General features: G+C 42.7%; 1 pseudogene; it reads left to right on the forward strand.

Annotated features, from left to right (window-relative positions):
* Positions 1-7,086: 7,086 nt before the first annotated feature.
* On the forward strand, positions 7,087-7,578 carry LOC112393296 (pre-mRNA-splicing regulator WTAP-like; annotated as a pseudogene).
* Positions 7,579-18,771: the final 11,193 nt, after the last annotated feature.

Raw genomic sequence — 18,771 nt, forward strand, 5'->3', positions numbered from 1 at the left:
ATTTGTTATGAAGTGGCCAAACTGGCCCTCAAGACTAGAAACACTGGAATAAGGGCCCCAGGCTCATGATCCCAGGACTTTGCTCTTTCCACTCAAGATCTTACCTTTTTAACAGATTATTTTACATCGAGTTGAAGGATCTTTAAATGTTATCTTTCCATTCTTCATATAAATATGGGCAAGTCTTTCTCATCTTAAAAAATGCAATCTTCCCCAACCCTACATCCCAATCAATTACCCCTTTTTCCCCCTCACTATTACACAAAGCTTCTGGAAACATTATTCTAAACTCACCTTTGTCAAGTTCTCACTTCCCACATGCTTCATAAGCCTCTGAAACATGACCTGCCCTGATCATTTCCCTGTAGCTGAACTCACCAAAGTCACCAATGGCCTCTTAATTACCAAATGCACCTCCTCAGGTGGCCAACAGATACACTAAAAGATGCTCAACATTGCTAACAGGGAAATGCAATCAAAACCACAATGAGATATCGCCTCACACCTGTCAGAATCACCATGCTCAAGGAGAACACAAATAACAGGTGAGGATGTGGAGAAAAGGGAACACTTGTACATAGTGGGAACATAAATGGGTGCAGCTGCTGTGGAAAACAGTATAGTGGTTTCTCAAAAAACTAAAAATGGAACTACCCTATGACCCAGCAATTCCACTTGGGTATATATCCAAAAAAACCAACCTTAATTCAAAAAGATACATGCATCCCCAATGTTCATAGCAGCATTATTTACAAATGCCAAGGTATAAAAGCAACCTAAGTGCCCATTAACAGATGAATGGATAAAAAGGGTGTGGCATACTCACACACACACAATGGAATACTATTAAGCCATAAAAAAGAATGAAATTTTGCCATCTGCAGCAACATGGATGAACTTGGAGGGCATTATGCTAAGTGAAATAAGTCAGACAGAGAAAGATAAATACTGTATCATATCACTTATATGTGGAATCTAAAAAGTACAACAAACTAGTAAATAAAACAAAAAGAAGCAGGCTCACAGATATAGAGAATAAACTAGTGGTTACCAGTGGGGAGAGGGAAGGGGGGAGAGGCAATGTAGGGTAGGTGAAAAAGAAAAAGGGTTATTATGGGATTATATGAAATCATATAAAATGTGTGTGAAACTTTTGAAAACTGTAAAGCACTCTAGAATTTAAAGAGTGTTTCATTCAATAAAAAGAAAAAAATAATTTAAAAAATAAAAATAATTAAAAAAAAATACACACACATTCTTCTCTCACCTGAACTTTACTACATAATCTTCAAGACTTTTACCCCTTCTCTCCCTCTCCTGTGCTCCTCCTTTGGCTTCCACAGAGTCACTCTTTTCGATTCCTTTGGGGGCTCAACTGCCTGTTAATTAAATTTTTGTGTCCACTTTAGACCTAGTTTTGTCTCATTTTGGATTAGGTTGACATACAAAATTATGCTCTTTGTAACCAGAAGTGGATAAATATAGGTCAATCATACAGTTTAACCTTATGCCCTATCCCAATGCAATGTTAACCATACTGCCCCTGGCTTCAGCTGTCATTTGTATACAGGGTTTGTCATTTGTATACTCAGACCAGTTGCCGAAGTATTGCAATATTTCCTGCCAATTGGTAAATAGTTGGTGTCTCGTGCCCTCCCACTACCCTGACTGTCCTGCTTCCTCTCCTAGTACTCCTGACACCTCCCAATGATCCACTAACTAAAGGGAAAATGCCTGGCATAACAGGTGACCCCTGAGACCCTGCTTCAAGCCTATAGCCAGAATCTGTTCTGACTGGTTGATGTCCACGTTGTACTGATTGTGGAATATTTTCATACCCCTATGTATTCATGATTTCCAAATGTCTCTATCCATTGATAAGAAATTATCTTTTCTTAGCCTCAGACTCATATTGTCACCTGACTCTCCCTACTTTGACATCACATAGACACATCAGAGCCAACACACCCAAGATGGGGCATCAAACCTCCCCACAGTGACAGACTTTAACTTTGGTGGCCCCAACAAACTACATCTCCAGGCACCCATGCCCTAGTGTAGACCCCTCTCACACTGACCCTGGGTTTGGCCATTGGACTTTCTTTGGCCAATGGGACGTTATCAAACATGGTGGAAACAGAGCCTTAAGAAGAACTTGTCCTCTTAGAATGCTCACTCCTGGGAGGCATCTGCCAAATTCTAAAGTAGCTCAGACTAGACTTCTTTGTTATGAGAGCAGGTAGAGGGAGAGGTCAGGGGGAGAAGGATAGAGGCCCCAGATGTCACCCAGCATCCCCACTCCATCCTGTCCAAATGTCTCACCTACAGAATCCTGAGAAGTAAAATGGTTGTTGTTTTAAGCTTCTGCATTGTTAGACAGGGTTCTCCAGACAAGAAGAACCACCAACAGGATATGCATGTATGTATAAAATATTTATTTATTTTCTTACTTATTTATTTATTTATCATAAGAAATTAGCTCATGCAGTTATGGAAACTGACAAGTCCTAAGATTTACAAGGTGAGTCGGCCAGCTGCAGACCCAGGAAAGATGATGGGGTAGTTCCAGTCTGGGTCCAACGGCCTGAAAACCAGGAGTACTGACAGCGTAGTTCCAGTCCAAAGGCCAGGAAACTCAAGACCCAGAAAAATCAATGTTTCCATTTGAGTCCAAAGGCAAGAAAAAGCCGATGTCACAGTTCCCCGGCAGTTAAGCAGAAGGAATTCCCTCTGACTCAGGGAAAGTCAGCCTTTTTGTTCTATTCAGGTTTTCAGCTGATGGGATGAGGCCCACACACATCAGGGAGGGCAATTTGCTTTACTCAGTCTGCTAATAAAAAACAAAACACCCTCACAGAAACACTCAGAATAACATTTGACCAAATACCTAGGCACCCCATGACCCAGTCGAGCTGGTACATAAAATTAACCATCACGACTTCTAAGCTTTTGGCTGGTTTGTTGTACACCAACAGGTGATAAAAAAATATGTGCTCCTTATACGATAGGGTACAGGACTGACCTATACAATACAGAATGAAGTCTACTCCTTTTATACTATGACCCACTTCAAGAAATGACATTATCATTCAATAGGACCTGAATCCAAAATTTAGGATTATCCTAGAATAATAGTTTTCCCCCTTTACACTTGATCATTAATATGTTATAATTCCACCTCCTCGTTGATTTCATAAGGCTCTTTAACCTCACTGCCACTGCCCTTGATAGGACAAAAATGGCAAATACCTGGGATTGTGCTGTCACTTCCCCCTTCAACGACCATGGCCAATCCATCAGCCCTCGGTGTTCAGTTCGCCAGGAAAGTGGCCACATAATTCTCCTCAACTCCTCACTGAAGGCATTTATGACAAATGGGTCACACGGTGTGCAGCCTGATTGCTATCCTTGTTTGCTATCCCTGTTCTAGAGCCTACTGTATTAAAGCAAAGCCATTTGCTGGTTACACCAACCTCCCCTCCCATTACCCAAATCAGTTTATTTACCACCTTCTAGAAGGATTACCAAATTAATCTTTCTAACGTGCATTTGAAGTTGTCTGGGTTGCCAACCTGCGCTCACCCAAGACTCAGAGGTTTTCGGATGTATTAGATTGTTTGCAAAGATGGCTCCAGTTCTCTGCCCTTCCCAAATCCATATCCCTTGTGATGTGACTTTTCAGCTCCTCCCATCAGGAGGTAAAGTCTGTTTCCCCATCTTTGAATCCTAGGGGCTTGGTGACTTGCTTTGAACAGGAGAGGTAACATGGTGGAGACTCTGAGCCTCAGCCTCATGAGGCTGTGAGCATGTACCCTCTCTTGGAACCCTGCCACTGGCGTAAGAACAAACCTGAGCTCGCCTGCTGTGGAGGAAACGACACGGAGTGGGGTCACATCCCTCAATCTAAGCTCCCCCCACCCAGATATGTTAAAGGGCACAGCCAAGCTCAACAAAGCCACCTGACTACCCACAGCTGAGCACAGGTAGATTATCATTATACACCAAGCCATAGCCACTCAGGTGACCCAAAGCTGAGGTTTTGTGGTTGGTTGTTACATAGAATCTCACGGCCATAGGTAATTGATACAAGGTTTATATGAAGGACCTGTGAGCAGGTCCATCACAGCTCTATTTGCACGAGAAACGAAACAAATACTAGGAGAACTCATCCAACTGAGTCAAGGAACCAAATAAACCAAATATAAGAATCAGCAAATCTATAGGTGGCTATTGTAGGAAGCGCTTTATTAGGAACACAAGGGGGCACCTGCCAACCCAACAATGCTGACGCTAACACTTTCATCACAGGTGGGAGACAAAGCCTACATCAGCACTGGAGTATACTCAGAATCTTCAAAGGCCGTTTGGCAGCATCAGGGGCCTCGGCAGCTGACATCCCTGCAGGGAACTGAAGCAGGGAATGTGGCAGACACCACATGGTCACTAAGAGGATTGTGACTGTGAGAACATTGGAGACGCCTCTGAGAAACTGTCAGAAATAAAACAAGGCACCCTGAAAGGTCCTGCCGAAGAAAGAATGCTTCGTGATAATCTTTTTGACTCTATCTTACTCCACCACCTGGTGTGGATTGGGAAAAATGACTTCTAAAAGTCTGAAATTGTTCAGTAATTCTCCTTTGCTCTCCAAAAAACAAAGAACAAAAAAAAACTGGTTAACACCGAAAGACAGGTTTATTCATCTCTCACCCCACATGGATGTAAAGCGAGCTTCTCACACACACAATGTTCTCCTGTCTCTTCTATCGCTCCTTGCTCTCCCACACCTCTTAGATCATGTGGTTTCTCATTCCCTGCCACAGCGACTAGAGAAGTGAATTCCTCTGTTTCTAAAAGAGCATCTCACAAGCCCCACAGTTGACCTCCTTCTAGGACATAGGATTTTATGCAGAGAGTAGAAGCTATAGTTCTTTTCTTCAAGCTACAGTATAAACAAGGGTATGGTGGTCCCTTCCCTTCATCGGCAGCAATAAACTTGCATTGTAGAATGTAAAAAAATGGCCATAAATTCATTGCAGGTCCTACCCTTAAAAGAGAAATCTATTTCTCCACCCCTTGAATCTGGGCTTGGTCATGTGACTTGTTTTGGCCAATGGGACCTAAGCAAATATAATGCAAAGAGAGGCTTGAAAAGAGCTTGCATATTGAGGCCTGCTCTTTCTCTGCTGTTCTTGGAACTCAGAGATAGCAGTTTGAATGAGCCCAAGCTAGCTTCCTGGAGAGGCCAAATGAGAGAAAAACATAGCACCTGAGCCTTCAGCCCACCAACCTCCAGATATGTGAGTGAGGTCATCCTGCCCAACCAGCAGCCAGGGGCAGCTGCTGCATGAGTGGGAACCTAGGCAAGACAGGCTGAAGAATGGCCCAGTCTAGCCCAGCCCAAATTGCCAACCCACAAAATTGTGAGCAAATAAATGTTGGTGTAAGCTGCTAAGTTTTGGAACAGCTTATTTACGCAGCAAAGGCTAATGGGCACATCACTAAAAATAAGGTATAGGATGTCAGAGGTGAATGTGCAGTGGGGAACCATAACATCTCCTCGTATGAGATGAGCCTCCCAAACCACAGCAAATTGTAAAGGGGATAGGATGGAAGAATTTATGTCTGTCTCTATCATCAGAATCTGATGTTAAAAGCCCATGGAGACAGTAAAACAAAACAAACAACAACAACAACAAAAATACAAAGTAAAATCAAAACAGCAGCTCCTCTCAAATCTTAGAAAATGAAACAGGTATATTTTTCTGAAAAGAGTAGTTCTGCTTATGTAAACTATGTAGCTGGCCATGTGTTTTTCTTCTCTTTGGTTTAAAAAAATTCAGATCCAAGTTTAAGTCCTACCTCTAACAAATGACTAGGACTTCTCAGAATTCAACATACTGTTCATTTACTTATTTGGGAGGGGGGCATATTTTCCACAGAGTATTTTTCCACAGAGTATACAAACTGTTACTTCTATTCCACTTCATTTTCACCTTTTTTCTAATATATTTGTCTTAAAACATTCCAAATGCCTTTTGAATGAAGACTTGACACACGTAACATTTACTTATTGATTTGTTCTATTTTGACTCAAAGGCACACCTTAAATTGAGGGGACCACAATGTCCATTCTTCCTTGTTTTCTGCTTCTACTTTTTCCCCCGTGGCCATGGATAGAGTCACAGGAAGGGAGGAGGAAGTGGGAAATAGAGGTGGTAAAACATTTTGCAATTTTCCAAGCTCTAGATATAATCTAGGAGATGTGCATTTTCTATTGAAATAATTTTCTCCATAACAATACACAGTCTTATTAGAACTGTATTTTTACTGACAGAGCCCAGAGTTGCTTCACTCAGCCTCCTGCACATAGAAGGAAAAACAAACAAAAAAAACCAAAAAACAAAAGAAAAAGCACAAAATACACTCATCACTGTGATATAAATATGCTTTGATTTGCTCAGTCTCTTATTTATTTTTCTTTCGAGATCCACAGCCTTCCTGGACACTTCCAAACGATTCTGGGACTGACCTCATTTGCATGAAGTTATTTGAATTTTGATCTATGTCTTTAATCAGGCACATTGCTTTGAATACATTAGTTTGAATGGTAGAGTCAAATGGCTACTGTTCTTTCTGTAATGTGAGTAAATAAATTAATAGGATCTAGGGATTAGCTTGAATGTCTTCTATGTGACCTAGACAATAGAGTGTCTTATTATAACTGCATTCCTGACAATAAAGCGTATAGTGTTTCCCAGTGAGTCAAAACAATAGCTATATAAATACAAAACATATTACTCATGTCTGCTGTGTACTTAGTTGTCCATTATTAATATTAATCATCTTTGCTTTCTTCCAGGGAGCTTAAAGTCCCATATATTTTACATTCAAAACTGTCAAGAGCCTCAGCGCCATTTTGTGGCAGCGAGACCCGCAAATAAAGGGGAGAGCCGGGGCTGTTGCGGGAGGAGGAGCGCGGGCACCGGCGGCAGCGGGGTCGGGTGGCCTGGGCAGCGAGCGGTAGTGCGGGGTCAGCCTGTGTGACTGGGAGGCACCGGCGCGGCCTCCGTCAGGAGAGGATTCAAAATGACCAACGAGGAACCTCTTCCTAAAAAGGTTCGACTGAGTGAAACAGACTTCAAAGTTACGGCACGAGATGAATTCATTCTCAGGTGGAAACAATATGAAGCGTATGTACAAGCTTTGGAAGGCAAGTACACAGATCTTAACTCTAATGATGTAACTGGCTTAAAGGAATCTGAAGAAAAACTAAAGTAACAACAGCAAGAGTCTGCACGCAGGGAAAACATTCTTGTAATGCAACTAGCAACCAAGGAGCAAGAGATGCAAGAGTGGACTTCTCAAATCCAGTACCTCAAGCAAGTCCAGCAGCCTGGCATTGCCCAACTGAGATCAACAATGGTAGACCCAGCGATCAACTTGTTTTTCCTAAAAATGAAAGGTGAACTGGAACAGACTAAAGACAAACTGGAACAAGCCCAAAATGAACTGAGTGCCTGGAAGTTTACGCCTGATAGGTAAACAAATCATACTCCCCAGTCAAGACTTCCCTGACAGTCCCACTATGAGAAAGCTGTGGTGGGACAGCCAAGGACTCGTTTCCACACCAAGACTCAGACTTTTTGAGCCAAAAAGCCACATTCTTATACTATCCAGCTTGTAATGATTAACGTAAAACTTACCAGATGAACCTTGTGTTTCAGCTTTTTTCTCTTCCCCCTGCCCTTGCTTCAGAGGCCTGATGGCGTCGGACTATTCCGAAGAAGTGGCCACCTCCGAAAAATTCCCCTTCCAGAACATGTAGACACTTGAGAAATGTTTCTGTTTGAAGAAAATAGAGGGAGAAACAGAAGCCTTAAGTCTGTGGCACACTGTGTCTTCAGACAGTTTGGAGGAATGAAAACCTAGAGATTTAAAATCATGAATTGAACATGTAAAATTCCAGTAAATGTAAAGATGGAATATGCATTGCTCTTAACCTTGAGCATAGTGACTTAGAGACACTGTGTATCAGTTTTGCCAATAAGACTGTGGACTTCGTGATTGTTGTTGAACTTCTGGGTCAAACTCAAATGAGGTGAATTTTGCCTTTAAAGGGTTTATTTTCTAAGAACCAACTTAATAGTCATGAGAGAATCAAGTAATAGATGTCAGTACAAGTAGTTCATATATTTAACTGTTTAGTTTGGGGCTCCATATTACTTGATTGAGCCTTAAATCAATGTGGTTTCACTCAATGGTTTGTTCTTTGAATGGTTCCTAATACTGTAGATAATCTTATTGAGGACTGTACAAATAATGAAGGTGTGGTATCAAACTTCAGGTCTAAACTGTTTGAAGCATTATAAACATTCATTTCACAACTAGATTATATAAGGATATTAGCTGTGGTGAGACTCACTGCGTTATTTTTTTCCGTAGTGAAATTTATTATATCCCCATTCCATTCAACAGGCACATGTTGAAAGAGCATTGGTGTTAATGGGGGAATGTGTTCCTTCATTGTATTTGGGACTTTTGTATTGCATTCTTGATATTAAATTAAACGTGCCTTGAAAAAAAAAAAAAACTGTCAAGAATTATAACACTACTCTATGTGATCTCTATAAAAGGAGATATAAATGCCAATCAAAAGGGCCATTGGGGGGCTTCCCTGGTGGCGCAGTGGTTTAGAGTCCGCCTGCCGATGCAGGGGACACAGGTTCGTGCCCCGGTGTGGGAGGATCCCACATGCCGCGGAGCGGCTGGGCCCGTGAGCCATGGCCACTGAGCCTGCGCGTCCGGAGCCTGTTGCTCCGCAACGGGAGAGGCCACAACAGTGAGAGGCCCGCGTACCGCAAAAAAAAAAAAAAAAAAAAAAAAGGGCCATTGGTTGCTTCATTTATATGCAAAGTGCTCCTGCCCATAAATTACATTAATAGTTTATATTCTCCATACCTTGTCACAGAAGGAGCCCAAAGCATGTTTGATCCTTTCATTCTTGTGACCTCTGCTTTAGGAGGAAGCAACCCTGGCAGGTCCGGGGATGCCCTTTGCCTCATACACTCCCAAACAAAGAGAACAGGCCACCCTCTGCCTTTTTCCTAGATAGTCCCAGATTCGGGGTCCTGATGCACGAGGGAGTGACAGGGACCCTGTGTGACTCAGGTGACACATCTAGGTCACTGTCACAATCCTGTCCACCAAGTTGGAGCTCTTTGGGGCCACGGTTCTTGCTTCTCTTTACTTTGTCAGGGAAAGAAAAATGCTAAATGCAACATCCATTGAAATGTCATCAAGGGCACATCTCAGAGCAGACTTCTTTTGAACTTCAGGAATAATACACCTGATGATGGGGTCCAGGGCATTTCAGCCTGATACCAACTTGTATTCTTTAGTGAATAATATTTCAGCAAAATTCAAGAGTATATCCAATTTAGAGCATCCTTTATTAATCCATTTTGAAATGTCACTATTTTACTCCAAACACCTCTGGAGAATGTGTCAACAAGCGCAAGGCAGTGAAACAAGAGAGGTCGTTCCTCACGGACAGCAAAAGTGCCCAGTCAAGTGCCCAGTCGACTACCTGATAACATGTGAAGTAACTGTCTTCCTGCTTTCTTCCCATTTTCTAAGACATCTATTATCTGAATTGTGAACATTGAACCACGTTGGGGGAAAGCCACCTTCCTCCCGACCTGACCTACAGGTCAACCCCTTCAGATGACAAACAATAGAGGAACGATCAGGCAGATGCCCAGAAGTTCACTGTCAGAGCCGTGTCTGTTCTCTTGGGCATCCCCCACGATTTCTCCTTTTTCTGTTCTGATAACTCCCTGGCTCTAACTGGAGACAGAAGCAGCACTGTTAGAGCAGAATTTAATATCCATACTGGGTGGCGCCGTTACCTTCTAGATGAGAAGGGGGAATAAGTGACTGTGTTTGGAGGCTGCTGGCTTATTGTTGATTTTTTCAAATCAAGAAACAGTTTTAAACCACTATGTTTGTTTAACTCATTCACTAATTAAATTATCATAAAGTGTCTATATTCTTGGCACTGCCCTCGAGACCTAAGGACCAAAGGAAAAAGGAACAAATAATCACTGCCATGTCTTATGTTTTATGAGGGGAGTTGCTCATTAAGTTACTCAAATATTTATTGAGTCCATACTATGTGCTGGGCACTCTTTCAGTTTTGGAAAAAAAGCAATGAATAAAACAGACAGAAATCCTTCCCTTAATGGAAGCTTACAATTTAAGGACAGGGATAGTAAAAAACAGAATAAATAAGTAAAACATACAGTATGTAAATGGTGTCAAGTTCTATTGAGAAAAAGAAAGCAGGGAAGGGATTAGGGTATGGGTTTGCATTTTGCAGAAGAAAATATTTGGATTAAGAACCCAAGGTGTTGAGGAAGTGAGACACATGCATAACCAAGGGAAGAGCATTACAAACAGAATGTGAACGCCAAGCCCTGAGAGGGAACATGCCCGTTGTGATACAGAAACAGCCCAGCTTTTATATTCCAAAGATGGCCACCACAATATTCCCCTCCCCCACGACCTTCCAGAGACTTGCCATCCCTGCCCTCCATTAAGAGTCTACGTCTCCTCCCCTTGAGCCTAAGCAGGACCTTGTGGTTGCCCTGACTTGTAGTGTATGGCAAGTATGACAGAAGAGATGCTAGGTGACCTCCAGGCTTGGTCATAAAAGGCAGAACGGCTTCTGCTCCGCTCTCTTTCTTGGGATGTTTACCTTTGGGACCAGCTGCCGTGTTGTGACGAAGCCCAGGCCACACAGAGGCCCGCATGGAGAGGGACAGAGGCTGAGCTTCCAGCTGACTGCACAGCCACGTGAGAAGCAGAAGCACGTGCTCCAGCCCAGTCAACTGACACCGTGTACAGCAGCACTGAGCCTTCTCACATAACCCCAGGGTTATGAGCAAAATGAATGATTGTTGTCACCTTCAACCACTCAGTTTTGGGGTAGTCAGAAGGCTAAGTGACCAAAACAAGTGAGGAAGGCCTTGGATTAGGAGACAGTTAAGGGGTGGGGCCGGTCCTTGAGGGTTTTACACACCATTGCAAATTCTTTGCCTTTAACACTAATGGGAAAGCCACCTGCAACAAGTAAATGCTGGTCACTGTCTGGGACCTGGGTGTCATCAAGAAGACAGCCTCCAGCAAGCACATGTCTCCTGCCCTCAGACAGAGATTCTTTCGAAGACAGGGAGCCTTCCTTCCACTTTCCACAGGCAACATTTTGCACTCACGGTGACAAACTCGCTCAGAGACTGATCTGACCAGCCCATTTCCTGTCACAAAATTGTAATAGTCGCCTGTATGGTAAGCACACACCCTTGGGATGCTGGCCGGCACTGCCCCGTGTCACTGGGAGAATTCAACTTCCGTGCACGTTTAGGTTTCAGCCAACTTAGACCCATAGATGCCCAAAAGGGGTGAGACACAGTGTGCTTTCCATGGAGGCTTTTGGACATTGTTTTCCCTCTGGCTCAACAAGCCTCTTGTTGGCTGACTTTGGGGGACTGCAGCGTGGCCCACCTGGCACAGAGACATTTGCTGCATCGTCGGGGAAGACAGGCAAGTGTGGTCCATGCAGGAAAGTGTTTTTCAATGCTGAGAGGCTCAGAAAGATGAGCATTGAAGGAATCCATCCCTTATTTAAAAACTGAAGCATAGTTGATTTACAATACTGTGTTAGTTTCATAAAAGAATCCATCCTTGTTGACATTTTAAATAGGTTAATGCACCTATGTGAAGTGCAGTATCTGCTCCCTTTGGGGCTGAGATTATAGAAGTGCTCAGTCTGGAAGTTTGTAAAACTGGACAGCCTTCCAAACATGGGGCAGATAAAGCTCCATGATGATGGTAGCCACGGTGAGTCTGGAGGGAGAGAGGTCACCGCTCCTGAGTCACACAGGGGCTAGAATCCTGTCCAACTCCTCTGGGGACAATGCTGAGGACTCCACACTGAGGTCCGGGAAGAGCCAGTACCAACACTCTTCTACTGAGTTGTTGAGTTTGTTGAGGCAACTGCTAACAGTGACCAGTTTCCACACATTACATCCTGTTCCTAGGCAGGTTCAAAGGGAATTTGGGTAGGTGGATGAGAAACAGAATTCAACAAAATACCCTTTAGATTAGGCCCAGTCAGGAAGAAATAACTTCTGTTCTTGCTGTGTTGTTTCGTGTTAACCAACTCAGGATGGTAGGATGTGAGATGCTGAATAGCATTTTGGGTAGATGTCTCAGGAGAGTTGCCTTGAGAACCTTAATATTCTCAACCACACTGGCGTGAAGGCAGCTTGTGCTGGCACTGAAAGGCCTGCCAGACAATTAAAAGAAAGATGACACACGTTTCACTTTGGCATTTGTCCTCATAAATTTGAAATCACGTCATTTCATCAGAGGGATATTAAGCCTTTCTTAAGACAATCCAGTCAAAGAAAGTGCGAACTAGAGGGTGCCTTTCTGATGTTCTCCTCATTTCACAGGTTGAGAACCCTGAGTCCCAGAACAGATAAATGGCTTGTTCAAGGCCCTCAGCTGTTTGGAAGTCAACAGTCATACAGTTCAAGTCCTAGGGTTTGGGCCCTTTAACACCATTGCAGTTGCTGATAACACAAGCCAGTTACTGCGATACCACCTGGTATACAAAAGGCACTCAACAACGGTGGCCTCCCCCCATCAGGCTGTGAGATCTTCGATGGCACAGTGAGGTCTCATTTATGCTTAACTCCCCAATGCCTTCCCTATAATAAGGGCTCATTTTTAATAGACAAATGCACGGACACTGGATTCCTACCACACTCAAAATGTTCATTGTTTCTTATTGTTAAAACACCAATTTATTATTTATTGATTGCCTGCTCTTCTTCATTCATTCAATAGATGTGGTTGTGCATCTTCTATGTGCTCAGTGTGGTGGATACAGGAGTGAGCAAAGCAGAGGGACGCCCAGGCCTAGTGGAGCTGACAGTCCTGTGACTGTGTCCAGCTATAGCTAAGCAGCCAAAACAGTCAACTTGTCTTGACACACCTGACTCACAGGCCAATCAGATGAGGCCAGCGTACATACCTAGAAAAGCCAGACAGCTGTTCAAGACAGAACAGTGTCAGTGGGTTCAGATGATAAGTTATATGGCTGTTCAAAGGACGGAAGGTTTGGTGTGGCCAGAACAGTCTTAGGAGACCCCAAGGACAGTTTGGAGCAGTTTCTTGGGAACATAGTAGGATTTGAAAGAGCAGAGAGACGAGGAAGGGGATGACACGCCAGGGAGGTGGAGGAAGAGGCAGGAATAACATGAGTGAGATTAATGGGCCAGGAATGACTCTAGTCAAGCCAGATCCTAGGCCAGAGAAGGTGAAGTTAAGTAGAAAAGGCAGGCCAGATGGTGAAGGCACCAGTCATGGAAAAACCCAAAGAGAAAACAATATCTTTCATCTGCACTTTGAAAAATCTGCTGGGAGGTGAATGACAGGTCATTTGCAGGTGTATAAGTATTTCAACGTGTTTCTGTCCAGATTGAAGGTACACGGGAAACTTACTCCTCCATTATCTTTCCACCAACTTCAGATCGACACTTCTTCAGGTAAGGAAACCCACAAAAATATAGTAAGAAGAATTAGAGTGGATTGTCAAAATGTGAGAGAGTAAACGCCCACTTTCTTAGAACATACCCCAGCTGTTCATATTTCACAATTAATGTTCCATTGCTAATACTTTAGAAAATGGATTTCAAGTATGTGCTTTCACTTGTCCATCTATTTGTGGATCTGCTCTCTGTAAGTTGAGTCCAGAGTACAAACAAAACAAAAGTGAACTAGACGTTTAAAAGTAAAGATAGATATGCATTTTTATTGTAAATATGTCTGTGCCATGGCTACAGGCCAAACTTCAGATGAAGAGCTGTGAATGAGGTTGGGGGAAGGGGGCAATGAACAGGTCTGTAGATGAAATATCTAAGTCTTAAATTAACCACTTTGACAAATCAGTTGTCCTACCATAAAGTTAGGGGTTCTGTCTAATTAGTAGATCAAATGCACTATTGGCCTCAATTATTGGCCTCCCTCTATCAACACATGTGGCCCTCGAACTTTGGGGTCTCTTCCTGCTCTGACACCAGGCCAGCTTTGTGACTTGCTTTGGCCAACAGAATGTGGCAGAGTGAAGCCCTACTAGTTCTGAGCCTAGAACTCAAGAGCCTTTGTGTGTTTCTGCTCTATTTCTTGGAGCTCTGCCAAGTCCCGATCTGAACATACTGTAGGAGGAGAGACCCCACGGAGCAGAGCCCAATTGTCCAGGCTTGGCCCCCTCAGGTCAGTCAACAGCCAGGTGACCCCCGCCCATGTGAGAACCTGGCCAAGATTAGCAGAACCACCTCCCCAAGGCACAGCTGAGCCCCAGATGCATGAGTAAGCCCAGCCTATACCAGAAGTACTGTCCAGCTGACCCTCAGACTCAAGAGGGTCCAGTAATAAAGGCTTGCTGTTTTAATGCACTGAGCTTTAGTGGATTGTTGAATAGTAATAGCTCTCTGATAGACACTAGGTCCTGGCTATACATTAGAGTCTTCTGAGAGTTTTAAAATATACCAATCCTTGCACCCCTTGTCTCTACGCTGTGATTCTGTTTAATCCACCTAGATATTACTTTATTTTGTTCTGTTTAAGTTTCTCAGGTTTCTAACATGCAGCCAGAGTCAAAACTTCCTGGCTAGAAATAAATACGCCTCTTCCTGCCCTGATTTCTCCAAATATTAAAATTCTAGGTGAGTGGGCCTTTGTTGTCTTAGGTCTGGATAACACTAAAGTGTGTGTGCTTTTGCACGTGTATCACTGAGAACAAGACAAATCTGTCTTCCTACATGAAAAATGGTCCTCTATATGTCCATCAGTTTGTTCAGGCAAGAAGACAGTGATTTCTGTCCCAGTAGCCAATATCCAGGACTATCACTTATGGAATGGTTAAGAGAATTTATCCCCCGAAGGCCCTCCTACCTTTCCTCTGGAAGCTGGCTGAAACAGATATAAAGCCTTTGCTACTTAATATTTAGGTTAGGCTATGAATCTGGCAAAACCAGGAACAAAGGGGAGGTGACATCTGTAGATCGCTGGGGAGTGATGGAGCGACTTTCAGAAAGGGTCGGACTGTTTTTACGTTCTAATTAAGGATGCATCAGAGAGTTGGCTTGTGAGAGTATGCGACCAACTTGGAGGAGGGAGCTTGATAAAGAGCATTTTATTTAAGAGTAAGAAGATCTACCTGGTAGATCCCTTGGGGCCCCATCCCAATCCCCTTTCCTGGGCAGGTGTACCACCTCTCCCAACTGTGTCAGTGTTGGCTGCCAGTGACTCATACCTTCCCCCTTTGCCAGAGAATGGCCTTCAGCAGACAGTAGCCATGCGACTGGAAATGCCTGAGAGGTTATGCCCTCCCTCTTCTGACCTGGAGGCAACCTGCAGCTGGCTAATGACTGATGGACACAGGCTACAGAAGCTTCCTCAGACAGAACAGCCCTCTGGTGCCATTCACATTCAGCTGAGGCTCAATTTTAGTGTAAAGCCTGTATTGATGACTTCTTCCCTTGCCCTATCCTGTTTTTTTCCTATTGCTCTCTCTCTCCCTCAATAAATCACCAGTCACCAGTCCCAGAATCACTGTCTCAGGCTCAGCTTCTAAGGATCCCAGCTGAAGAACATCTGCTTTCCTGAAAGGTCTCCAGCTGCCCATCAGAAGTGCTGTCAACATCCTTCTATCCCTTCTTCCCTCCCACTGGCTCTGAGGAAGCAGCACTCTTCTGGTATTTAGAGTGTAGATCACTTATCTACACTCTAAATACCAGCTTCTCAAATCACAGGGATGGTTGCTACACAGCCATTTTCCTCAGCATCCTTAAAGGTCTCTTTTTTCTACTAACCCTTCCTCTCACTTCATGTATCTCAGGTAACCTCCATCTTGGGCAGGACTCTTGTGAACCATCTCTGCCTCATTGCTCCACTTTTTTCTAGAAAACACTTAAGGTCAAAATTGAGCCCTGTTTCCTCCAGGAGAACTTCTTCCCAACTCCAGCCCACACTGATCTCTTTTATCTCCTTATTCACTTAACATCTACCCATGCAATTTAGCTCCTGAAAGAACTCTGTATGTGCTGGCTTTATGCACAAGATGTGGCTTCACCATAGGTTTTATTCATTTGTCTTGCCTTTCTAGCAAAATAGCAGGTCCTCATAGATAGGGAATGTATCTTTCTTATAATTTCATATGCCATAGTACCTTGTTTTGCAGATACATATTAACCAATTAGCTAAAAAGGAAAAGTCTACAGTTACACTTAGGTTTCATAGTGCAAGGGGTGCATCTAGCCTTACTGCAAGAGCATAGAAAAGGTTAACTAAGTCTTTGGGAGCTGCCATTTCAGGATATCACATCTTTAACAGTTATATTCTGTATAATAAGGACCCAATAGACTGAAATACCAAAATGCCAATTTCCTAGTTAATTGCGAGTATAGATACATTTTTTCTCCTTTGCAAAATTTGTTGCTGTTTCACATATGACTTTAACTGTAATGGAAATGAGGCTGGACAATCAATTTTTAGCCCTTAGCAAGTTAAGTTTGTCAATATAGAATGTAACTAGCAACAGAGATTGGTAGTTAACACTACAGTTTTAATCCAATATAATACCTCTCCTTCCTCTTTCCCAATTAACTCCAAAATCTCCTGTAATTAACACAATTTATGCCACTAGAGTAAAGGCCATTTCTAGACCGTGTACTCTAAGTCCTCATTATGCAAAATGATTTAAAATTTCAACTTACATTTTGCAAAAAACAAAATATGCAAATGGAGCCAGTGTATCAAATGGGAGCTTTAAATAAGCATATTTCTCAGAAATGAAGACACGTTACATTCGTGAAAGAGTGAAAACGTAACTGAGTTGTACTCATGTGAAGGTCAGTCTTCCACCAGAGAACACAGCTATGTAGAAAACAGAGACATAGCTGAGCAATCCAAAATGGTTTACAAAAAGAAAGAGAGATTTAGAGAGAGGGAGGGAGGAAAGCGGGGGGAAGGGAAGGAAGGAAGGAAGGAAGGAAGGAGAGAGCCAGGGAAGAGGGAAAAGGAAGTAAAGACAGAGTCACTCTGGGTTGTTGAAATGACTGTGATAAAGTATAAATGCTGAAAATCATGGTTTAGCAGATGGGTCCTCAGTTCGCCTATTGACATATATTGCATATGGTTGTTACATTCTTGGTTATCTAACTTGCCAGACTCTACCAATTAAAATCAGCACTTTGTTAAGGCAGAGAGCTGCAGGCTAGCTACATTTAAAGCCACAACCGGAAACTGGAGAAAAGACAGAAAAACACATCATGACACAGAAAGTGGTATATGCTATGGCAGTTGTGAATCATCAAGAAAGACAAGTTTAGTTCTGAATTTTTGTTTCAGAAAGCACAGAAATGGGTAATATGTTTTCGAAAAGCTTTCAACAAATGTTTCAAAAATCTGTCATGCTCTAAAAGGAAAAGCTGTGGAAATCTGAAATATTCATGAATGTTTAGAGCTACCTTTATTCTATTGGTCAGTTTCCAGTTCAGGTACTCTAACCTAGGTTTCTCATAAACTGAAAAAGTGTCCCCCAAATAGACTTCCTATTAGACCTAAAGATTTTTACTTGGAAGATAGAATGACACTAATTATTATGAAGAGCTTATTACTCAAGGGGAGGGGGAGGGGCAGCAAGAGGTACAATATAAGGCAAACTAAGGTCACCAAGTAGGATGTCAGTCAATGTGGGTGATGTGGACCTCAGAGGCAGTTGGGTTGAGCTGAGAAAAACAGAGGAAGAAACAGATCCTTACTCCAACTTACCCCCAAGAATGTTCTATCTAAATTGAACTAGGTTGTTTTAGGAATCTCTAGTCTAAATTACCCTAGTCTCTAAAATAATAGAACCCTGCTCTCCATCCATCCATGACCCATCAGTCGTAGCCATGTAATAGGTAAAAAAGAAGGAAACAGTTGCTACAGGCTGAGGAGACAGCACTTTTAAAGACACAAAGCCATTTGAGCACTTGGTATGGTTGTAGCTAAATTGGGGAGCACAAGTGGAGCTTGTGGCTGTGAGGGTTGCTAATTAGGTGGGCTCTGCTGGATTTGGCACCAAATGACAAAAGCCAAAAGATGAGAGATATGAGCAAGTGGACTTTGAGGCCTCAAGCTTGGCTACCTGGGATAAAAGAGGTGCTATTAGTAGTCACAGGAAGGTAAGAAGATGAGGTGGCAATGCTGAGGGCAGTCTACACAGGAGACTCTGGTAGGTGTATCCAGGAGAGCCCTCCAGAAGGCAGTTTGAAAAATCAGTGTCAAGCTCTTGAGAAAGGCCTAGAACTTGGTATCATTACCTAGACGTGATCATCTGAGTTGCAGAGCAGGACCACTTCAAGCGTGGTCAACAGACCAACAGCATCATCTGGAAGAATATAAGAAATGCACTTTCCTTTTCACTATTTATCTTAAATTGAGGTATAGTTAATTTACAATGTTGTGTTAGTTTCAGGTGTACAGCAAAGTGATTCTGTTTATATATATATATATATATATATTATATATATATATATATATATACACACACATACATATATATATATCCTTTTTCAGATTATTTTCCATTTTAGGTTATTTTATAAGGTATTGAGTACAGTTACCTGTACTATACAGTAGGTCCTTGTTGTTTACCTA

This window comes from Neophocaena asiaeorientalis, unplaced genomic scaffold (genome assembly GCF_003031525.2).
Source record: "Neophocaena asiaeorientalis asiaeorientalis breed wild unplaced genomic scaffold, Neophocaena_asiaeorientalis_V1.1 scaffold64, whole genome shotgun sequence".
Taxonomy (NCBI): Eukaryota; Metazoa; Chordata; class Mammalia; order Artiodactyla; family Phocoenidae; genus Neophocaena; species Neophocaena asiaeorientalis.